The sequence below is a fragment of the Bos indicus genome, chromosome 19, assembly GCF_029378745.1.
Source record: "Bos indicus isolate NIAB-ARS_2022 breed Sahiwal x Tharparkar chromosome 19, NIAB-ARS_B.indTharparkar_mat_pri_1.0, whole genome shotgun sequence".
Classification (NCBI taxonomy): domain Eukaryota; kingdom Metazoa; phylum Chordata; class Mammalia; order Artiodactyla; family Bovidae; genus Bos; species Bos indicus.
Window position 1 is genome coordinate 889,436 of NC_091778.1, and position 20,774 is coordinate 910,209.

The 20,774-nt window shown below is 37.7% G+C and overlaps 1 pseudogene; it reads right to left on the reverse strand.

Annotated features, from left to right (window-relative positions):
* Positions 1–16,469: 16,469 nt before the first annotated feature.
* Positions 16,470–17,524, reverse strand: LOC139177736 (olfactory receptor 4C16-like; annotated as a pseudogene).
* Between the last annotated feature and the right edge of the window lie 3,250 nt (positions 17,525–20,774).

The following is a 20,774-nucleotide window of genomic DNA, read 5'->3' on the forward strand; positions in this document are numbered from 1 at the left end:
AGGGATCAAACCCAGGTCTCTATCACTATGGGCAGATTCTTCACTGTCTGAACAACCAAAGAATCCAAAAATGCTGGAGTGGGTCCCCTATCCCTTCTCCAGGGGATCTTGACCCAGGAATCCAACTGGGTCTCCTGCATTGCAGGGAGATTCTTTACAAGTTGGGTTACCAGGGAAGCCAACACTATTAAGTAACACTTTAAAAATCAGATGTAAGTATGACCCATTGTCATTCAAAAAATACAGTTATTCAAATCAGTTCAGTTCAGTTCAGTCTCTCAGTCGTGTCTAACTCTTTGCTACCCCATGAAGCACAGCACGCCAGGCCTCCCTATCACCAACTGCCAGAGTCCACCCAAAACCATGCCCATTGAATTGGTGATGCCATCTAACCATCTCATCCTCTGTCATCCCCTTCTCCTCCTGCCCTCAATATTTCCCAGCATCTGAGTTTTTGCAAATGAGTCAGCTCTTCACATCAGGTAGCCAAAGTGTTGGAGTTTCAGCTTCAACATCAGTCCTTCCAATAAACACCCAGGACTGATATCCTTTAGGATGGACTGGTTGTATCTCCTTGCAGTCCAAGAGACTCTAAAGAGTCTTCTCCAACACCACAGTTCAAAAGCATCAATTCTTTGGCGCTCAGCATTCTTCACAACCTAAATCTCACATCCATACACAACCACTGGAAAAATCATAGCCTTGACTAGATGGACCTTTGTTGACATAGTAATGTCTCTGCCCTTTAATATGCTGTCTAGGTTGGTCATAACTTTTCTTCCAAGGAGTAAGTGTCTTTTATTTCATGGCTGCAATCACCATCTGCAATGATTTTTGGAGCCCCCAGAAATAAAGTCAGCCACTGTTTCCACTCTTCCCTCATCTATTTTCCATGAAGTGATAGGACCAGATGCCATGATCTTAGTTTTCTGAATGTTGAGCTTTAAGAAAACTTTTTCACTTTCCTCTTTCATTTTCATCAAGAGGCTCTTTAGTTCTTCTTCACTTTCTGCCATAAGGGTGGTGTCATCTGCATATCTGAGGTTATTAATATTTCTCCCAGCAATCTTGATTCCAGCTTATGCTTCCTCCAGCCCAGCATTTCTCATGATGTACTCTGCATATAAGTTAAATAAGCAAATAAATGCACACACAGCAATTAACTGCAGTTCATTATCTCTGGAGAAAATAATGGGGGATTTGGAGGTGGGTGGTCAGAAGAAAAAGCCAGTTCCTTTTCAAAGAGTACACTTCTGGACTGTTAGTACACCAAGCCACAGATAATCAGAGGTGAAATGTGATATATTAATAAACTGCAAAATGAAGAAATAAGTCCTTGCAAAGGGTGCATATATATCTATATATCTATCTATATATCTATCTATCTATATATCTATATATCTATATATATATATATATAATGGAACTTTTGGCTTTAAAACACAGATGGAGCTGCCTGTGAGAGCATCTACATCTGTGTAGAGAAATGATCTGGACTAAATCTATGTGAATGGTATCATTCCATCCATATGACAGATAAGAAACAATCATAGTACATAATACTATTAATTATGTCATTAACCTAATTTGAGAGATGAAAAATTTGACTGATCAAGATGAAATTTGCAAGACACAGTACTCTAACCTTTGACAAAATTATTTTGCCATCAGATCTTCTTTTAGTATTTAAGACTCATTATGAAAATGAAAATAAAATTTAAATATACTTCACACGTGAAAATAAATAAGTATTGATTGATACAAACCATCAATTGTTTAGTCCAAAAATGGGTATGTAGAACACATCCTTGGAGCAACTGCAGTGCATAATATGGGTCTCTTTGGCTTCTTTAAAATTGGAGATGACTGTTTCTCAATTTCAGTTCAGTTCAGTCACTCAGTCACGTCTGACTATTTGCGACCAATAAACTGCACCACGCCAGGCCTCCCTGTCCATCACCAACTCCGGGAGTTCACGCAAACTGACATCCATAGAGTTGGTGATGCAATCCAGCCATCTCGTTCTCTGTCCTCTCCTTCTCCTCCTGCCCGCAATACCTTCCAGCATCAGAGTCTTTTCCAATGAGTGGCCTCTTCGTATGATGTGGCCAAAGTACTGGAGTTTCAGCTTTAGCATCATACCTTCCAAAGAACACCCAGGACCCATCTCCTTTAGAATGGACTGCTTGGATCTCCTTGCATTTCAAGGGACTCGCAAGAGTCTTCTCTAACACCACAGTTCAAAACCATCAACTCTTCAATGCTCAGCTTTCTTCGCAGTCCAACTCTCACGTCCATACATGACCACTGGAAAAACCATAGCCTTGACTAGACGGACCTTTGTTGGCAAAGTAATGTCTCTGCTAGCTTGGTCATAATTTCCTTCCAAGGAGTAATTGTCTTTTAATTAATTTGATGTCTGCAATCACCATCGGCAGTGATATTGGAGCCCAAAAGAATAAAGTTTGACACTGTTTCCCCATCTATTTCCCATGAAGTAATGGGACCAGATGCCATGATCTTTATTTCCTGAATGTTGAGCTTTAAGCCAATTTTTCACTCTCCTCTTTCACTTTCATCAAGAGGCTACTTAGTTCCTCTTCACTTTCTGCCATAAGGGTGGTGGCATCTGCATATCTGAGGTTATTGATATTTCGTCTGCCAATCTTGGTTCCAACTTGTGCTTCTTCCAGCCCAGCGTTTCTCAAGATGTATTCTGTGTACAAGTTAAATAAGCAGGGTGACAATATACAGCCTTGCTGTACTCCTTTTCCTATTTGGAACCAGTCTGTTGTTCCATGTTCAGTTCTAACTGTTGCTTCCTGACCTGCATACAAATTTCTCAAGAGGTAGGTCAGGTGATCTGGTATTCCCATCTCTTTCAGAATTTTCCACAGTTTTTTGTGATTCACACAGTCAAAGGCTTTGGCATCGACAATAAAACAGAAATAGATGTTTTTCTGGAACTCTCTTGCATTTTCGATAATCCAGCGGATGTGGGCAATTTGATCTCTGGTTCCTCTGCCTTTTTTAAAACCAGCTTGGACAGCTGGAAGTTCACAGTTCATATATTGCTGAAGTCTGGCTTGGAGAATTTTGAGCATTACTTTACTAGCGTGTGAGATGAGTGCAATTGTGCAGTAGTTTGAGCATTCTTTGGCATTGCCTTTCTTTGGAATTGGAATGAAAACTGACCTTTTCCAGTCCTGTGGCCACTGCTGACTTTTCCAAATTTGCTGGCATATTGAGTGCAGCACTTCCACAGCATCATCCCTCAGGATTTGAGATAGCTCAACTGGAATTCCATCACGTTCTTTAGCTTTGTTCATAGTGATGCTTTCTAAGGCCCACTTGACTTCACATTCCAGGATGTCTGGTACTAGGTGAATGATCATGCAATCATGATTATCTTGGTCTTGAAGATCGTTTTTACACAGTTCTTCTGTGTATTCTTGCCACCTCTTCTTAATATGTTCTGCTTCTGTTAGGTCCATGCCACTACTCTCCTTTATTGAGCCCATCTTTGCATGAAATATTCCCTTGGTATCTCTAGTTTTCTTGAATAGATCTGTAGTCTTTCCCATTCTGTTGTTTTCCTCTATTTCTTTGCATTGATCACTGAGGAAGGCTTTTTTATCTCTTCTTGCTATTCTTTGGAACTCTGCATTCAGATGCTTATATCTTTCCTTTTCTCCTTTGCTTTTCACTTCTCTTCTTTTCACAGCTATTTGCAAGGCCTCCTCACACAGCCACTTTGCTTTTTTTCATTTCTTTTCCATGCAGATGGTCTTGATCCCTGTCTCCTGTACAATGTCACGAACCTTCGTCCATAGTTCATCAGGCACTCTATCTATCAGATCTAGGCCCTTAAATCGATTTCTCACTTCCATTGTATAATCATAAGGGATTTGATTTAGGTCATACCTGACTGGTCTTGTTGTTTTCCCTACTTTCTTCAATTTAAGTCTGAATTTGGCAATAAGGAGCTCATGATCTGAGCCACAGTCAGCTCCTGTCTTGTTTTTGCTGACTCTATAGAGCTTCTCCATCTTTGGCTGCAAAGAGTATAATCAATCTGATTTCAGTGTTGACCATCTGTTGATGTCCATGTGTAGAGTCTTCTCTTGTGTTGTTGGAAGAGGGTGTTTGCTATGATCAGTGCATTCTCTTGGCAAAACTCTATTATTCTTTGCCCTGCTTCATTCCATATCCCAAGGCCAAATTTGCCTGTTACTCCAGGTGTTTCTTGACTTCCTTCTTTTGCATTCCAGTCCCCTATAATGAAAAGGACATCTTTTTTGGGTGTTAGTTCTAAAAGGTCTTGTAGGTCCTCAGAGAACCATTCTACGTCAGCTTCTTCAGCATTACTGGTTGGGGCAGAGACTTGGATTACTGTGATATTGAATGGTTTGCCTTGGAAACGAACAGAGATCATTCTGTCATTTTTGAGATTGCATCCAAGTACTGCATTTCAGACTCTTTTGTTGACCATGATGGCTACTCCATTTCTTCTAAGGGATTCTTGCCCACAGTAGTAGATATAATGGTCATCTGAGTTAAATTCACCCATTCCAGTTCATTTTAGTTCCCTGATTCCTAGAATGTTGACATTCACTCTTGCCATCTCCTGTTTGACCACTTCCAATTTGCATTGATTCATGGACCTAACATTCCAGTTTAATGTAGGGTTTTTTTTTTTTTTCTGTATTATTTAAAAAAATAAGTCAAGTCTTCCTAATTCTGGATACATAGTCATAAATATAGGTAAAGTTCCACTGTGTGTCTTCAGCAGTGTGCTTGATACATTTGTATTCTCCTCACAGCCTATGAGGTGGATTATCCTTCTAACTTGATATTAAAAGAAATAAAAATGTAAAGTCTCCAAGAAATTCTCCCCAGATCATGTTGCAAGTTGAAAAAGTCAAGATTCTTGTCTGGTGTTTCTGATTCCCAATCTAATATGCTCAGTCACTGGAACTGTCATTTTCAATGTTTTGCAGAATGAGGTGAATTCTTTCTTTTGCAATTAAAATTAAACTTAACTATTTAAAATTGCTATTGTTTTTGAACAGTGTTAAAACATAATTAGTGTGTATATATATATGTATATGCATATGTGTATATATCATATATATATATATAAACTCATTCCAATGTACATGAGTTTGAGTAAGCTCTAGGAGATCGTGAAGGGGTGAAGGATAAGGAAGCCTGGCGTGCTTCAGTCCATGGGGTCACAACAACTCAGACACGACTGAGTGGCTCAACAACCAAAATATACATAAGTAACAATCTTTACTAAGCATCACCATTTTTGAAGAACTTACCTTCTTGTCTTAGATGATATTAATGATATTTGAGGATATTCAGAACTAATCCCATCTTCAAATTGACCTAATTTTAGGATAAGGAACTTTTTATGAAAGATGTGACACATTCAGCAAGAAGTTATTCTGATAAATCAATATCAAATCAATAGTATATAAACCATTCTATATGTTTACATATTTCCTTCTAGCCTAAAGAGCCAAAGAAATTTCACACACACACACACACACACACACACACACACACACACACACACACACACAACCTGGAACTTGAATTTAGAATAAATTGATTTAGAAAACCATAGAGAAATGATCATCCATGGATCAGTTCAGTTCAGTTCAGTTACTCAGTCGTGTCCCACTCTTTGCAACCCCATGAACCATAGCATGCCAGGACTCCTTGTCCATCACCAACTCCCGGAGTTTACCCAAACTCATGTCCATTGAGTGGGTAATGCCATCCAACCATCTCATCCTCTGCTGTTCCTTTCTCCTGCTGTCTACTTCAAAAGTCAGCAGGCAGAAAATGTGGTGGAAACACCTCCAAATGGGTCTTTCAACTCTTGACAAGTACTCTGGAAATGTAAATAACAGATAAAGACATTTTCAATTGCATGTGTGGATATTTAACAAGGTTCCAATACAGGTTCAAGGACTTTGTCTTATAGCTGCTCTTTTCTTTCCCAGGAGCTAATTTTCTGCTTTGACGGAAAGCCTTTTTCTTAGAAGCAGGTATTCTGAAGAGATATGCTTGAGAAACATTAATTCTTGAGTGGGGAATTGTATTCCCTGCACTTGCAGCTAAAATAGGTGAATCTCACTTATACAAGTCTAGTTTTCTAAGGACAAATGCCATGTGAATGACAAGGAGAGCAGTATTCCAGCCTTGGGGCCTGCGATGTAGTTAATTTGTGCACTCAAGTCAGAGAAATAACTCTTTTCTTATTATCAGTATCAAAGTTCCTGGGAACCTAGTACTGATTTCTTGAGAGCTGGAGCAGTGAGGCCATAAAACTAATGACAGTCATTTAAAAGTATTTGAATACAAAACTTGTTTTGCACAATCATTAGAAGACTCCCGTGGTGGATGCATGTTGATGTATGGCAAAACCAATACAATATTGTAAAGTAAAAAAAAAAAAAAAAAAATACATAAATAAAAATTTAAAAATAATGTTTGGTAAAATAAAAAATAAAATAAAAAATACTGATAAGAAAAAAAAAAACACAAAGTGAGTTATTTGACATCTCTGTCACTTGGTATCATTTTGGTCATTCAAAGAAGTATCAGTGATAAACGTTTGAGGTTTTAGTTTGCTTTCTTGATACCTACTGAAGCTGATTATTTTAAATGTTATTATATTTTACACAATTTCTATACCTTTTTGTCGAACTTTTTTTTTTTTTAAGACCTCTGTGCAATTTAAAATGGGAATTCTGGGTGTCTTATCACTAAATTGTAAGTGATATATATAACTTCTGATCATTAGAGATCATACATTTTAAAAATAAAAAGGCTATCCACAGAGTAGAAAAACATTGTATCTATGCTCATATGTACAACATTTTAGATTATATATAAATTTATGTGTTAAACTTTATATGTAAATTTATACTATATATAACATATATTATATTATATATAATGTATATATAATATATAATATTAATTATAGTATATATATTATATCTATTATATAATATATATTATATGAACAATATATATATAATATAATATATAATATAGTAAAGTGAAAGTGAAGTCACTCAGTTGTGTCCAACTCTTAGCGACCCCATGGACTACAGCACACCAGGCCCTACGTCCATGGGGTTTTCCAGGCAAGAGTACTGGAGTGGGGTGCCATTGCCTTCTCTGTTAACAGTGGTTAGACATATTATATTTACCTGGAGCTGTTATACTTGGTTACAGCCTTAGTGCCCTCAGACACGGTGTGCTTGGCCATTATATATATTCTTTCTGCTTTAATTACTTTATATTTGTAAAACAATTCATCTATTTAAGTCTATTTCTGAGCTTTAAATTATTTTTCAATGATTTTTATGTTTATTCTTTTATTAATATTTTACAACCTTGCTTTTGTTCATTTAGTTGTTCTTGTATTTTTATTTTATATTACAATACAGTTGATTAACAATAATTTTTTCATTGCATATATGCACCGAAGTGATTCAGTTATACCCATACAATTATCCTTTGTTTTTAAATGATTTTCCCATTTAGATTATTACAGAATATTAACCAGAGATCCCTGTGCTATACAGTAGGTTCTTGATTATCTATTTTAAATATAGAAGCATGTACATATTAAACTCACAGTTTATCCCTCCCCTTTTCCCCTGGCTATCATACTTTTGTTTTCTGAGTGTTCCTGTTTTATAAGTAAGTCTGTTTCTATCTTTCATTTTAAGATTCTGGCATATAAGCCATATCATATGATATGTGTCTTTCTCTGACTTACTCCACTTTTGTATGATAATCTCAGATCCAACCTTGTTGCTGTAATTGGTATATTTTCTTCTTTTTAACTGTTGGGTAATATTCCATTGTGTGTGTATGTGTGTGTGTGTGTGTGTGTATATATATATATATATATATATATACATATATACACATACGGTATCTTGTTTCTCCATTCATCTGTTGATGACATTTAAGTTGCTTCCAAATCTTGGCTATTGTAAACGGAACTGTGATGAACATCAGGCTCCATGTAACCTTTTGAATCCTGGTTTTCTCCTAACATATATCCAGGATCTGTATGCTGGGTCATACAGTAGGTATATTGAGTTTTTTAAGGAACGTCTATGTTGTTCTCCTTAGCTATTGTATTATTTTACATTCATACCAGCAATGAGAATAAGTTTCCATTTCCCCATACCCTCTTCAGCATTTATCATTTGTAGACATTTTTAATGATGACCATTTTCAGAATGGTTCTGAAAGCTATGAGGTGACATCTTACTGTAGCTTTAATTTGCATTTCTCTAATACTTAGCAATATTGAGTATCTTTAATGTGCCTCATTCATTTGTATCTTGTCCTTGAAGTATCTAAAACAAATTGCTTTCCTTCCCTAAAATTGGCCTGTGCACTACCTATTTAACCCATTACTTCTCCTTTGGAATTTCTAGAAACCACTATACTTTTTCCTGATTCCCAGTTTTCCGTTTCAAAAAAAGGAAATTCATAACTAATATTAGATCAGATCATTGCTCAGTCGTGTCTGACTCTTTGCGACCCCATGAATCGCAGCACACCAGTCCTCCCTGTCCATCACCAACTCCCAGAGTTCACTGAGACTCACATCCATCGAGTCAGTGATGCCATCCAGCCATCTCATCCTCTGTCGTCCCCTTCTCCTGCCCCCAATCCCTCCTAGCATCAGAGTCTTTTCCAATGAGTCAACTCTTCACATGAGGTGGCCAAAGTATTGGAGTTTCAGCTTTAGCATCATTCCTTCCAAAGAAATCCCAGGGCTGATCTCCTTCAGAATGAACTGGTTGCATCTCCTTGCAGTCCAAGGGACTCTCAAGAGTCTTCTCCAACACCACAGTTCAAAAGCATCGATTCTTCAGCACTCAGCCTTCTTCACAGTCCAACTCTAACATCCATACATGACCACAGGAAAAACTGTAGCCTTGACTAGACGAACCTTTGTTGGCAAAGTAATATCTCTGTTATTGAAATATGCTATCTAGGTTGGTCATAACTTTCCTTCCAAGGAGTAAGCATCTTTTAATTTCATGGCTGCAGTCACCATCTGTAGTGATTTTGGAGCCCAGAAAAATAAAGTCTGATACTGTTTCCACTGTTTCCCCATCTATTTCCCATGAAGTGATGGGACCGGATGCCATGATCTTCATTTTCTGAATGTTGAGCTTTAAGCCAACTTTTTGACTCTCCACTTTCACTTTCATCAAGAGGCTTATGTGTACATAAATAACTCTTTCACAAGCATAAATAACTTCTAACTTACCTCATTAAATGCTAAATATATATTAATATTTTGAAATTCAGTATCATCAACTGTCTACACTCTATCTCCAGCCCCACATAAAACTATTTAATTTATAACATCTATCCTATATTTATAATAGTCCACTGTTATTTTGTTTTCAATATCATGATTGGCATAACTGAAGAAAAATCTTAATATTGTCCCCAAATTGGAAGAAATCAAATTAGGAGCACAATGTGTCACTTCAGTCATGTCAGGACCATAATGTAGATTTTATTAAAAATGCTAAACTTCACAATTAAAACATTTATTAATATTGAAAAAAATGACATCAGAATGTTAACTTTCCATCTGAGAGGAAGAATCTGGTTAAGTATATGGTAAGAATATGGAGTGAACAATGAATAATTGAAAGAAATACTAGATTATATACTGTCTCTTACTACTTGAAGCTTCTGCAATTATTTGAATTAGTATTAGGGGGAAAAATCTAAGTGAAGAGCATTGAGTAGATATAATGAAACAGATGCTTTTTTTTTTTAATTTTATTTTATTTTTAAACTTTACAATATTGTATTAGTTTTGCCAAATATCGAAATGAATCTGCCACAGGTATACCCGCGTTCGCCATCCTGAACCCTCCTCCCTCCTCTACCCTCCCACTGGGTCGTCCCAGTGCACCAGCCCCAAGCATCCAGTACCGTGCATCGAACCTGGACTGGCGACTCGTTTCATACATGATATTATACATGTTTCAATGCTATTCTCCCAAATCTCCCCACCCTCTCCCTCTCCCACAGAGTCCATAAGACTGATCTATACATCGGTGTCTCTTTTGCAGTCTCGTACACAGGGTTGTTGTTACCATCTTTCTATTTTTTTTTTTTCTCCAATTTTATTTTATTTTTAAACTTTACATAATTGTATTAGTTTTGCCAAATATCAAAATGAATCCACCACAGGTATACATGTGTTCCCCATCCCGAACCCTCCTCCCTCCTCCCTCCCCATACCATCCCTCTGGGCCGTCCCAGTGCACCAGCCCCAAGCATCCAGCATCATGCATCGAACCTGGACTGGCAACTCGTTTCCCACATGATACTTTACATGTTTCATTGCCATTCTCCCAAATCTTCCCACCCTCTCCCTCTCCCACAGAATCCATAAGACCGTTCTATACATAAGTGTCTCTTTTGCTGTCTCGTACACCGGGTTATTGTTACCATCTTTCTAAATTCCATATATATGCATTAGTATACTGTATTTATGTTTTTCCTTCTGGCTTACTTCACTCTGTATAATAGGCTCCAGTTTCATCCACCTCATTAGAACTGATTCAAATGTATTTTTAATGGCTGAGTAATACTCCATTGTGTATATGTACCACAGCTTTCTTATCCATTCATCTGCTGATGGACATCTAGGTTGCTTCCATGTCTTGGCTATTATAAACAGTGCTGCGATGAACATTGGGGTACACGTGTCTATTTCCCTTCTGGTTTTCTCAGTGTGTATGCCCAGCAGTGGGGTTGCTGGATCATAAGGCAGTTCTATTTCCAGTTTTTTAAGGAATCTCCACACTGTTCTCCATAGTGGCTGTACTAGTTTGCATTCCCACCAACAGTGTAAGAGGGTTCCCTTTTCTCCACATCCTCTCCAGCATTTATTATTTGTAGACTTTTGGATCGCAGCCATTCTGACTGGTGTGAAATGGTACCTCATAGTGGTTTTGATTTGCATTTCTCTGATAATGAGTGATGTTGAGCATCTTTTCATGTGTTTGTTAGCCATCTGTATGTCTTTTTTGGAGAAATGTCTATTTAGTTCTTTGGCCCATTTTTTGATTGGGTCGTTTATTTTTCTGGAGTTGAGCTGTAGGAGTTGCTTGTATATTTTTGAGATTAGTTGTTTGTCGGTTGCTTCATTTGCTATTATTTTCTCCCATTCTGAAGGCTGTCTTTTCACCTTGCTAATAGTTTCCTTTGATGTGCAGAAGCTTTTAAGGTTAATTAGGTCCCATTTGTTTATTTTTGCTTTTATTTCCAATATTCTGGGAGGTGGGTCATAGAGGATCCTGCTGTGATGTATGTCGGAGAGTGTTTTGCCTATGTTCTCCTCTAGGAGTTTTATAGTTTCTGGTCTTACGTTTAGATCTTTAATCCATTTTGAGTTTATTTTTGTGTATGGTGTTAGAAAGTGGTCCAGTTTCATTCTTTTACAAGTGGTTGACCAGATTTCCCAGCACCACTTGTTAAAGAGATTGTCTTTAATCCATTGTATATTCTTGCCTCCTTTGTCGAAGATAAGGTGTCCATATGTGCGTGGATTTATCTCTGGGCTTTCTATTTTATTCCATTGATCAATATTTCTGTCTTTGTGCCAGTACCATACTGTTTTGATAACTGTGGCTTTGTAGTAGAGCCTGAAGTCAGGTAGGTTGATTCCTCCAGTTCCATTCTTCTTTCTCAAGATCGCTTTGGCTATTCCAGGTTTTTTGTATTTCCATACAAATTGTGAAATTATTTGTTCTAGCTCTGTGAAGAATACTGTTGGTAGCTTGATAGGGATTGCGTTGAATCTATAAATTGCTTTGGGTAGTATACTCATTTTCAGTACATTGATTCTTCCAATCCATGAACATGGTATATTTCTCCATCTATTAGTGTCCTCTTTGATTTCTTTCACCAGAGTTTTATAGTTTTCTATATATAGGTCTTTAGTTTCTTTAGGTAGGTATATTCCTAAGTATTTTATTCTTTCCGTTGCAATGGTGAATGGAATTGTTTCCTTAATTTCTCTTTCTGTTTTCTCATTATTAGTGTATAGGAATGCAAGGGATTTCTGTGTGTTGATTTTATATCCTGCAACTTTACTGTAGTCATTGATTATTTTTAGTAATTTTCTGGTGGACTCTTTAGGGTTTTCTATGTAGAGGATCATGTCATCTGCAAATAGTGAGAGTTTTACTTCTTCTTTTCCAATTTGGATTCCTTTTATTTCTTTTTCTGCTCTGATTGCTGTGGCCAAAACTTCCAAAACTATGTTGAATAGTAATGGTGAAAGTGGGCACCCTTGTCTTGTTCCTGACTTTAGAGGAAATGCTTTCAATTTTTCACCATTGAGGATAATGTTTGCTGTGGGTTTGTCATATATAGCTTTTATTATGTTGAGGTATGTTCCTTCTATTCCTGCTTTCTGGAGAGTTTTTATCATAAATGGATGTTGAATTTTGTCAAAGGCTTTCTCTGCATCTATTGAGATAATCATATGGTTTTTATTTTTCAATTTGTTAATGTGGTGTATTACATTGATTGATTTGCGGATATTGAAGAATCCTTGCATCCCTGGGATAAAGCCCACTTGATCATGGTGTATGATCTTTTTAATGTGTTGTTGGATTCTGATTGCTAGAATTTTGTTAAGGATTTTTGCATCTATGTTCATCAGTGATATTGGCCTGTAGTTTTCTTTTTTTGTGGGATCTTTGTCAGGTTTTGGTATTAGGGTGATGGTGGCCTCATAGAATGAGTTTGGAAGTTTACCTTCCTCTGCAATTTTCTGGAAGAGTTTGAGCAGGATAGGTGTTAGCTCTTCTCTAAATTTTTGGTAGAATTCAGCTGTGAAGCCGTCTGGACCGGGGCTTTTGTTTGCTGGAAGATTTTTGATTACAGTTTCAATTTCCATGCTTGTGATGGGTCTGTTAAGATTTTCTATTTCTTCCTGGTCCAGTTTTGGAAAGTTGTATTTTTCTAAGAATTTGTCCATTTCTTCCACGTTGTCCATTTTATTGGCATATAATTGTTGATAGTAGTCTCTTATGATCCTTTGTATTTCTGTGTTGTCTGTTGTGATCTCTCCATTTTCGTTTCTAATTTTGTTGATTTGATTTTTCTCCCTTTGTTTCTTGATGAGTCTGGCTAATGGTTTGTCAATTTTATTTATCCTTTCAAAGAACCAGCTTTTGGCTTTGTTGATTTTTGCTATGGTCTCTTTTGTTTCTTTTGCATTTATTTCTGCTCTAATTTTTAAGATTTCTTTCCTTCTACTAACCCTGGGGTTCTTCATTTCTTCCTTTTCTAGTTGCTTTAGGTGTAGAGTTAGGTTATTTATTTGACTTTTTTCTTGTTTCTTGAGGTGTGCCTGTATTGCTATGAACTTTCCCCTTAAGACTGCTTTTACCGTGTCCCACAGGTTTTGGGTTGTTGTGTTTTCATTTTCATTCGTTTCTATGCAAATTTTGATTTCTTTTTTGATTTCTTCTGTGATTCAAGCCAGGAGGGAATGGCAAGACATACTTAAAATGATGAAAGAAAATAACCTACAGCCCAGATTATTGTACCCAGCAAGGATCTCATTCAAGTATGAAGGAGAAATCAAAAGCTTTTCAGACAAGCAAAAGCTGAGAGAATTCTGCACCACCAAACCAGCTCTCCAACAAATACTAAAGGATATTCTCTAGACAAGAAACACAAAAACGGTGTATAAACTCGAACCCAAAACAATAAAGTAAATGGCAACGGGAACATACTTATCAGTAATTACCTTAAATGTAAATGGGTTGAATGCCCCAACCAAAAGACAAAGACTGGCTGAATGGATACAAAAACAAGACCCCTATATATGTTGTCTACAAGAGACCCACCTCAAAACAGGGGACACATACAGACTGAAAGTGAAGGGCTGGAAAAAGATTTTCCATGCAAATAGGGACCAAAAGAAAGCAGGAGTAGCAATACTCATATCAGATAAAATAGACTTTAAAACAAAGGCTGTGAAAAGAGACAAAGAAGGTCACTACATAATGATCAAAGGATCAATCCAAGAAGAAGATATAACAATTATAAATATATATGCACCCAACACGGGAGCACCACAGTACGTAAGACAAATGCTAACAAGTATGAAAGGAGAAATTAACAATAACACAATAATAGTGGGAGACTTTAATACCCCACTTACACCTATGGATAGATCAACTAAACAGAAAATTAACAAGGAAACACAAACTTTAAATGATACAATAGACCAGTTAGACCTAATTGATATCTATAGGTCATTTCACCCCAAAACAATGAATTTCACCTTTTTCTCAAGCGCACATGGAACCTTCTCCAGGATAGATCACATCCTGGGCCATAAAGCTAGCCTTGGTAAATTCAAAAAAATAGAAATCATTCCAAGCATTTTTTCTGACCACAATGCAGTAAGATTAGATCTCAATTACAGGAGAAAAACTATTAAAAATTCCAACATATGGAGGCTGAACAACACGCTGCTGAATACCATCTTTCTAAATTCCATATATATGTGTTAGTATACTGTATTGGTGTTTTTCTTTCTGGCTTACTTCACTCTGTATAATAGGTTCCAGTTTCATCCATCTCATTAGAACTGATTCAAATGTATTCTTTTTAATGGCTGAGTAATACTCCATTGTGTATATGTACCACAGCTTTCTTATCCATTCATCTGCTGATGGGCATCTAGGTTGCTTCCATGTCCTGGCTATTATAAACAGTGCTGCAATGAACATTGGGGTACACGTGTCTCTTTCCCTTCTGGTTTCCTCAGTGTGTATGCCCAGCAGTGGGATTGCTGGATCATAAAGCAGTTCTATTTCCAGTTTTTTAAGGAATCTCCACACTGTTCTCCATAGTGGCTGTACTATTTTGCATTCCCACCAACAGTGTAAGAGGGTTCCCTTTTCTCCACACCCTCTCCAGCATTTATTGCTTGTAGACTTTTGGATCGTAGCCATTCTGACTGGCATGAGATGGTACCTCATAGTGGTTTTGACATGCATTTCTCTGATAATGAGTGATGTTGAGCATCTTTTCATGTGTTTGTTAGCCATCTGTATGTCTTCTTTGGAGAAATGTCTATTTAGTTCTTTGGCTCACTTTTTGATTGGGTCATTTATTTTTCTGGAGTTGAGCTGTAGGAGTTGCTTGTATATTTCTGAGATTAGTTGTTTGTCCGTTGCTTCATGTTCATGGATCGGAAGAATAAATATAGTGAAAATGAATATACTACCCAAAGCAGTTTATAGATTCAATGCAATCCCTATCAAGCTACCAACGGTTTTCTTCACAGAGCTAGAACAAATAATTTCACAATTTGTATGGAAATACAAAAAACCTCGAATAGCCAAAGCAATCTTGAGAAAGAAGAATGGAACTGGAGGAATCAACCTACCTGACTTCAGGCTCTATTACAAAGCCACAGTTATCAAGACAGTATGGTACTGGCACAAAGACAGAAATATTGATCAATGGAACAAAATAGAAAGTCCAGAGATAAATCCACGCACCTATGGACACCTTATCTTTGACAAAGGAGGCAAGAATATACAATGGATTAAAGACAATCTCTTTAACAAGTGGTACTGGGAAAACTGGTCAACCACTTGTAAAAGAATGAAACTAGAACACTTTCTAACACCTTACACAAAAATAAACTCAAAATGGATTAAAGATCTAAACGTAAGACCAGAAACTATAAAACTCCTAGAGGAGAACATAGGCAAAACACTCTCCAACATACATCACAGCAGGATCCTCTGTGACCCACCTCCCAGAATATTGGAGATAAAAGCAAAAATAAACAAATGGGACCTAATTAAACTTAAAAGCTTCTGCACAACAAAGGAAACTACTAGCAAGGTGAAAAGGCAGCCTTCAGAATGGGAGAAAATAATAGCAAATGAAGCAACTGACAAACAACTAATCTCAAAAATATACAAGAAACAGATGCTTTTAATAAAATGTTGAGGAAACAAAAAAGATTACTAAGCTGTGTATATAAGAATATAAGGCAAGGTTACATCAGAGCAAAACAGTAGACAGCAAGGTGAAGAAGGACAGGAAACAGATTAGATGAAAACCTCAGAGATCTTAATGCCAGGTAAGCTAGAGATATACAGACACAACATTTAAGATATTGGGCTTTAAAACCTGTTTATACCTAGTGTCCTCTCTTCCTCTACATAAAATTGACTCAACATTAACAAGTATTTGTGTGCAAACTGATTTTTAGTCTTAAGGGCAGTGGCTGTCACACCCTAAGATGGAATTATACTAAATTTAAAATAAGACAAGAATGGTCTCTAAGGACTTTTTCTAGGTCAATGCAAGCAGTGAATAAATTTTGAAATTTCTACTCATCTTTTGTCATCTGAAATCAACTTCTTTTGCCATAATATCCTCATGGCATTTTTCACTTCTGCATTCCTCAGGGTATAAATCAGGGGGTTGAACAAAGGTGTTCCAATTGTATAAAACACAGCTATCATATTATCTGTGAAGAAGGTGGTGATAGAGCATGTGTATATAAATATGCAAGGACCAAAGAACAAGATGATCACGATGGTATGGGAGATGCAGGTGGAGAGAGCTTTTTTCCTCCCATCAGCACTGTGGTTTCTCAGATAATGCAAGATAATAGCATAGGAGAACATCAGCATGACCAAACTCACTGTACAGATGGCCCCGCTGTTGGACACCAAGAGTAGTTTGGTTACACAGGTGTCTGTACAGGCAAGTTTCAACAAAGGCTGCAAGTCACAGAAAGAAAGTGAAAGTGAAGTCGTTCAGTCGTGTCCGACTCTTTGCGACGCCATGGATTTGTAGCCTACAATACATCTCCGTCCATAGGGCTTTCAAGGCAAGTGGTGTGCCATTTCAGAAGTAGTTATCAATTACATTGGAACCACAAAAAGGGAGACTCAAGGCTAGAAAAAACCTGAGATGATGAATGCACACATGACCCCAACCAGGCCAGGGACATTAGCATACCACAGACTTGATTTCTCATGATGGTTGTGTAGTGTAAGGGTTTGAAGATGGCCACATAGCAGTCAACAGCCATAAGAATAAGGATGAAGATCTCCAGGCAGCCACAGAAACGGAATGCAAAGACTTGGATCATGCACTCACTGAAAGAGATAGTGGTTTTCTTCAAAAGGACATCAGCAATCATTCTAGGAGCTTCTATGGAAGTAGACAAGCAGGCATCAGATAAGGATAGATAGAAAAGGAAGAAGTACATTGGACTCCCAAGTGCCCGGCTGGTCTTGACAGTAACAATAATCAGCAGGTTACCCACCAATGTCCCTGAATAGAAAATCAAGAAAATAACAAACACCATTTTCTTCCTAACAGGATCTTGTGTCAACCCAAACAAAGTAAACTCAGTCACATTATTTTTCAGTTGCATGATTTCATGAAAGAGGAGAAGAGATTAGTGTGAAATGATCAATCTGTAAAAAATAAGGGAATAATTCATATGATGTTACATGATATTATGGAATATTGCTTTTGGGAGCCATTGTGCCTGTGATTTCTTAATAACTCATGTTAAAACTTAGTGTGATAACTTTTAATGACCACTGCAAAGGTTTACTGTGGGTTTCAAATAAGCTTCTGAAAGTAATAATTTCCCATAAGATTTTCTTTTCAGAAAGCTTTTTAGAAAGTTTGATATCATTATTGATTAAATTTTCCAATTTGTTGAATGTGTAGTTAAGAGATAAGTCTTTGTTATTTCTTTCACTTGTCATATTCAAAATTTTTATGGCACATGTTTTTCATGGTACATCACTTGGGATTTAGAATATACATGACTGCCTTTGGGGGTTCATGATATAAAGTCACATTACACCTTTAACTCTGTTAAAACCATGATACATAAACACTTATGTGCCATATAATTGCTATACATAGATATATATTTAATATGTCCCACCTCTTCCCTTCACTTTTGCTCCAATTACTGCAGTTTGAGGAATGGAACAGGAAATATGTCATTTAAATAATCTGCTGTTATCATCATGAATGTAATATTCTGGATTAGACAAATACTAAAGGCATCTGGTCCCATCACTTCATAGGAAATAGATGGGGAAACAGTGGAAACAATGTCAGACTTTATTTTTCTGGGCTCCAAAATCACTGCAGATGGTGACTGCAGCCATGAAATTAAAAGGCACTTACTCCTTGGAAGCAAAGTTATGACCAACCTAGATGGCATATTCAAAAGCAGAGACATTACTTTGCCAACAAAGGTTTGTCTAGTCAAGGCTATGGTTTTTCCTGTGGTCATGTATGGATGTGAGAGTTGGACTGTGAAGAATGCTGAGCACTGAAGAATTGATGCTTTTGAACTGTGGTGTTGGAGAAGATTCTTGAGAGTCCCTTGGACTGCAAGGAGATGCAACCAGTTCATTCCAAAGGAGATCAGCCCTGGGATTTCTTTGGAAGGAATGATGCTAACGCTGAAACTCCAGTAGTTTGGCCACCTCATGCAAAGAGTTGCCTCATTGGAAAAGACTCTGATGCTGGGAGGGACTAGGGGCAAAAGGAGAAGGGGATGACAGAGGATGAGATGGCTGGATGGCATAACTGACTCGATGGACATGGGTCTCAGTGAACTCCGGGTGCTGGAGATGGACAGGGAGGCCTGGCGTGCTGCAATTGATGGGGTCACAAAGAGTCGGACACGACTGAGTGACTGATCTGATCTGATTTGATCTGAATGACTCGATGGACGTGAGTCTGAGTCAGCTCCGGGAGTTGGTGATAAACAGGGAGGCCTGGCGTGCTGTGGTTCATGGGGTCACAAAGAGTCAGACACGACTGAGCAACTGAACTGAATGATCATAAATAAATTTAATTTCATACGCCATTATCTCAAATGTCCCAGTTTATCATTTTTTCCAACTACTAAAAAGCATCATTTAGAATACTCAGAATTCCTTGAGCTATGGTACTAAATGAAGGATGGTGGGTTATTACTCAAAAGTTAATATTTTTCTCTTAAGCATCTTCAGTTCAGTTCAGTTCAGTCACTCAGTCGTATCCGACTCTTGGCGACTCCATGATTTGCAGCACGCCAGGCCTCCCTTGTCCATCACCAACTCCCGGAGTTTACTCAAACTCGTGTCCATCGAGTTGGTGATGCCATCCAGGCATCTCATCCTCTGTCGTCCCCTTCTCCTCCTGCCCCCAATCTCTCCCAGCATCAGAGTCTTTTCCAATGAGTCAAGTCTTCACATGGGGTGGCCAAAGTATTGGAGTTTCATCTTTAGCATCACTCCTTCCAATCAACACCCAGGATCGATCTCCATTAGAATGGACAGGTTAGATCTCCTTGCAGTCCATGGGAATCTCAAGTCTTCTCCAAAACCACAGTTCAAAAGCATCAATTCTTCAGTGCTCAGCTTTCTTCACAGTCCAACTCTCCCATCCACACATGACCGCTGGAAAAACCATAGCCTTGACTAGACAGACCTCTGTTGGCAAAGTAACGTCTCTGCTTTTGAATATGCTATCTAGGTTGGTCATATCTTTCCTTCCAAGAAGTAAGCGTCTGTTAATTTCATGGCTGCAATCAACATATGCAGTGATTTTGGAGTCCAAAAAAAGAAAGTGTGACACTGTTTCCCCATCTATTTCTATGAAGTGATGGGACCAGATTCCATTATCTTCATTTCCTGAATGTTGAACATTAAGCCAACTTTTTCACTCTCCTCTTTCTCTTTCATCAAGAGGCTTTTTAGTCACTCTTCACTTTCCACCATAAGGGTGGTGTCATCTGCATATCTGAAGTTATTGATATTTCTCCCAGCAATCTTGATTGCATCTTGTGCTTCCTCCAGCCCAGAGTTTCTCATGACGTATTCTGCATAGAAATAAAATAAACAGGGTGACAATATGGAGCCTTTTTGTACTCCCTTTCCTATTTGGAACCAGTCTGTTGTTCCATATCCAGTTCTAACTATTGCTTCCTCACCTGCATATAGGTTTCTCAAGAGGCATGTCAGGTGGTCTGGTATTCCCATCTCTTTCAGAATTTTCCACAGTTTATTGTGATCCACACAGTCAAAGGCTTTGGCATAGACAATAAATCATAAATAAATGTTTTTCTTGAACTCTCTTCCTTTGTCAATGGTCCAGCGAAAATTGGCAATATGATCTCTGGTTCCTCTACCTTTTCTAAAACCAACTTAAACATCTGGAAGTTCACGGTTCATGTATTGCTTAAGACTGGCTTGGAGAATTTTGAGCATTACTTTATTAGCATGTGCGATGAGTGTAATTGTGCGGTAGTTTGAGCATTCTTTGGCATTGCCTTTCTTTGGGATTGGAATGAAAACTGACCTTTTCCAGTTCTGTGAGCACTACTCAGTTTTCCAAATTTGCTGGCATATTGAGTGCAGAACTTTCACAGCATCATCTTTCAGGATTTGGAATAGCTCAACTGGAATTCCATCACCTCCACCAGCTTTGTTCATAGTGATGCTTTCTAAGGCCCACTTGACTTCACATGCCTGGATGTCTAGCTCTAGGTGAGTGATAACACTATCATGATTATCTGGGTCGTGAAAATATTTTTTGTACAGTTCTTCTGTGTATTCTTGCCACCTCTTCTTAATATCTTCTGCTTCTTTTAGGTCCATAGCATTATT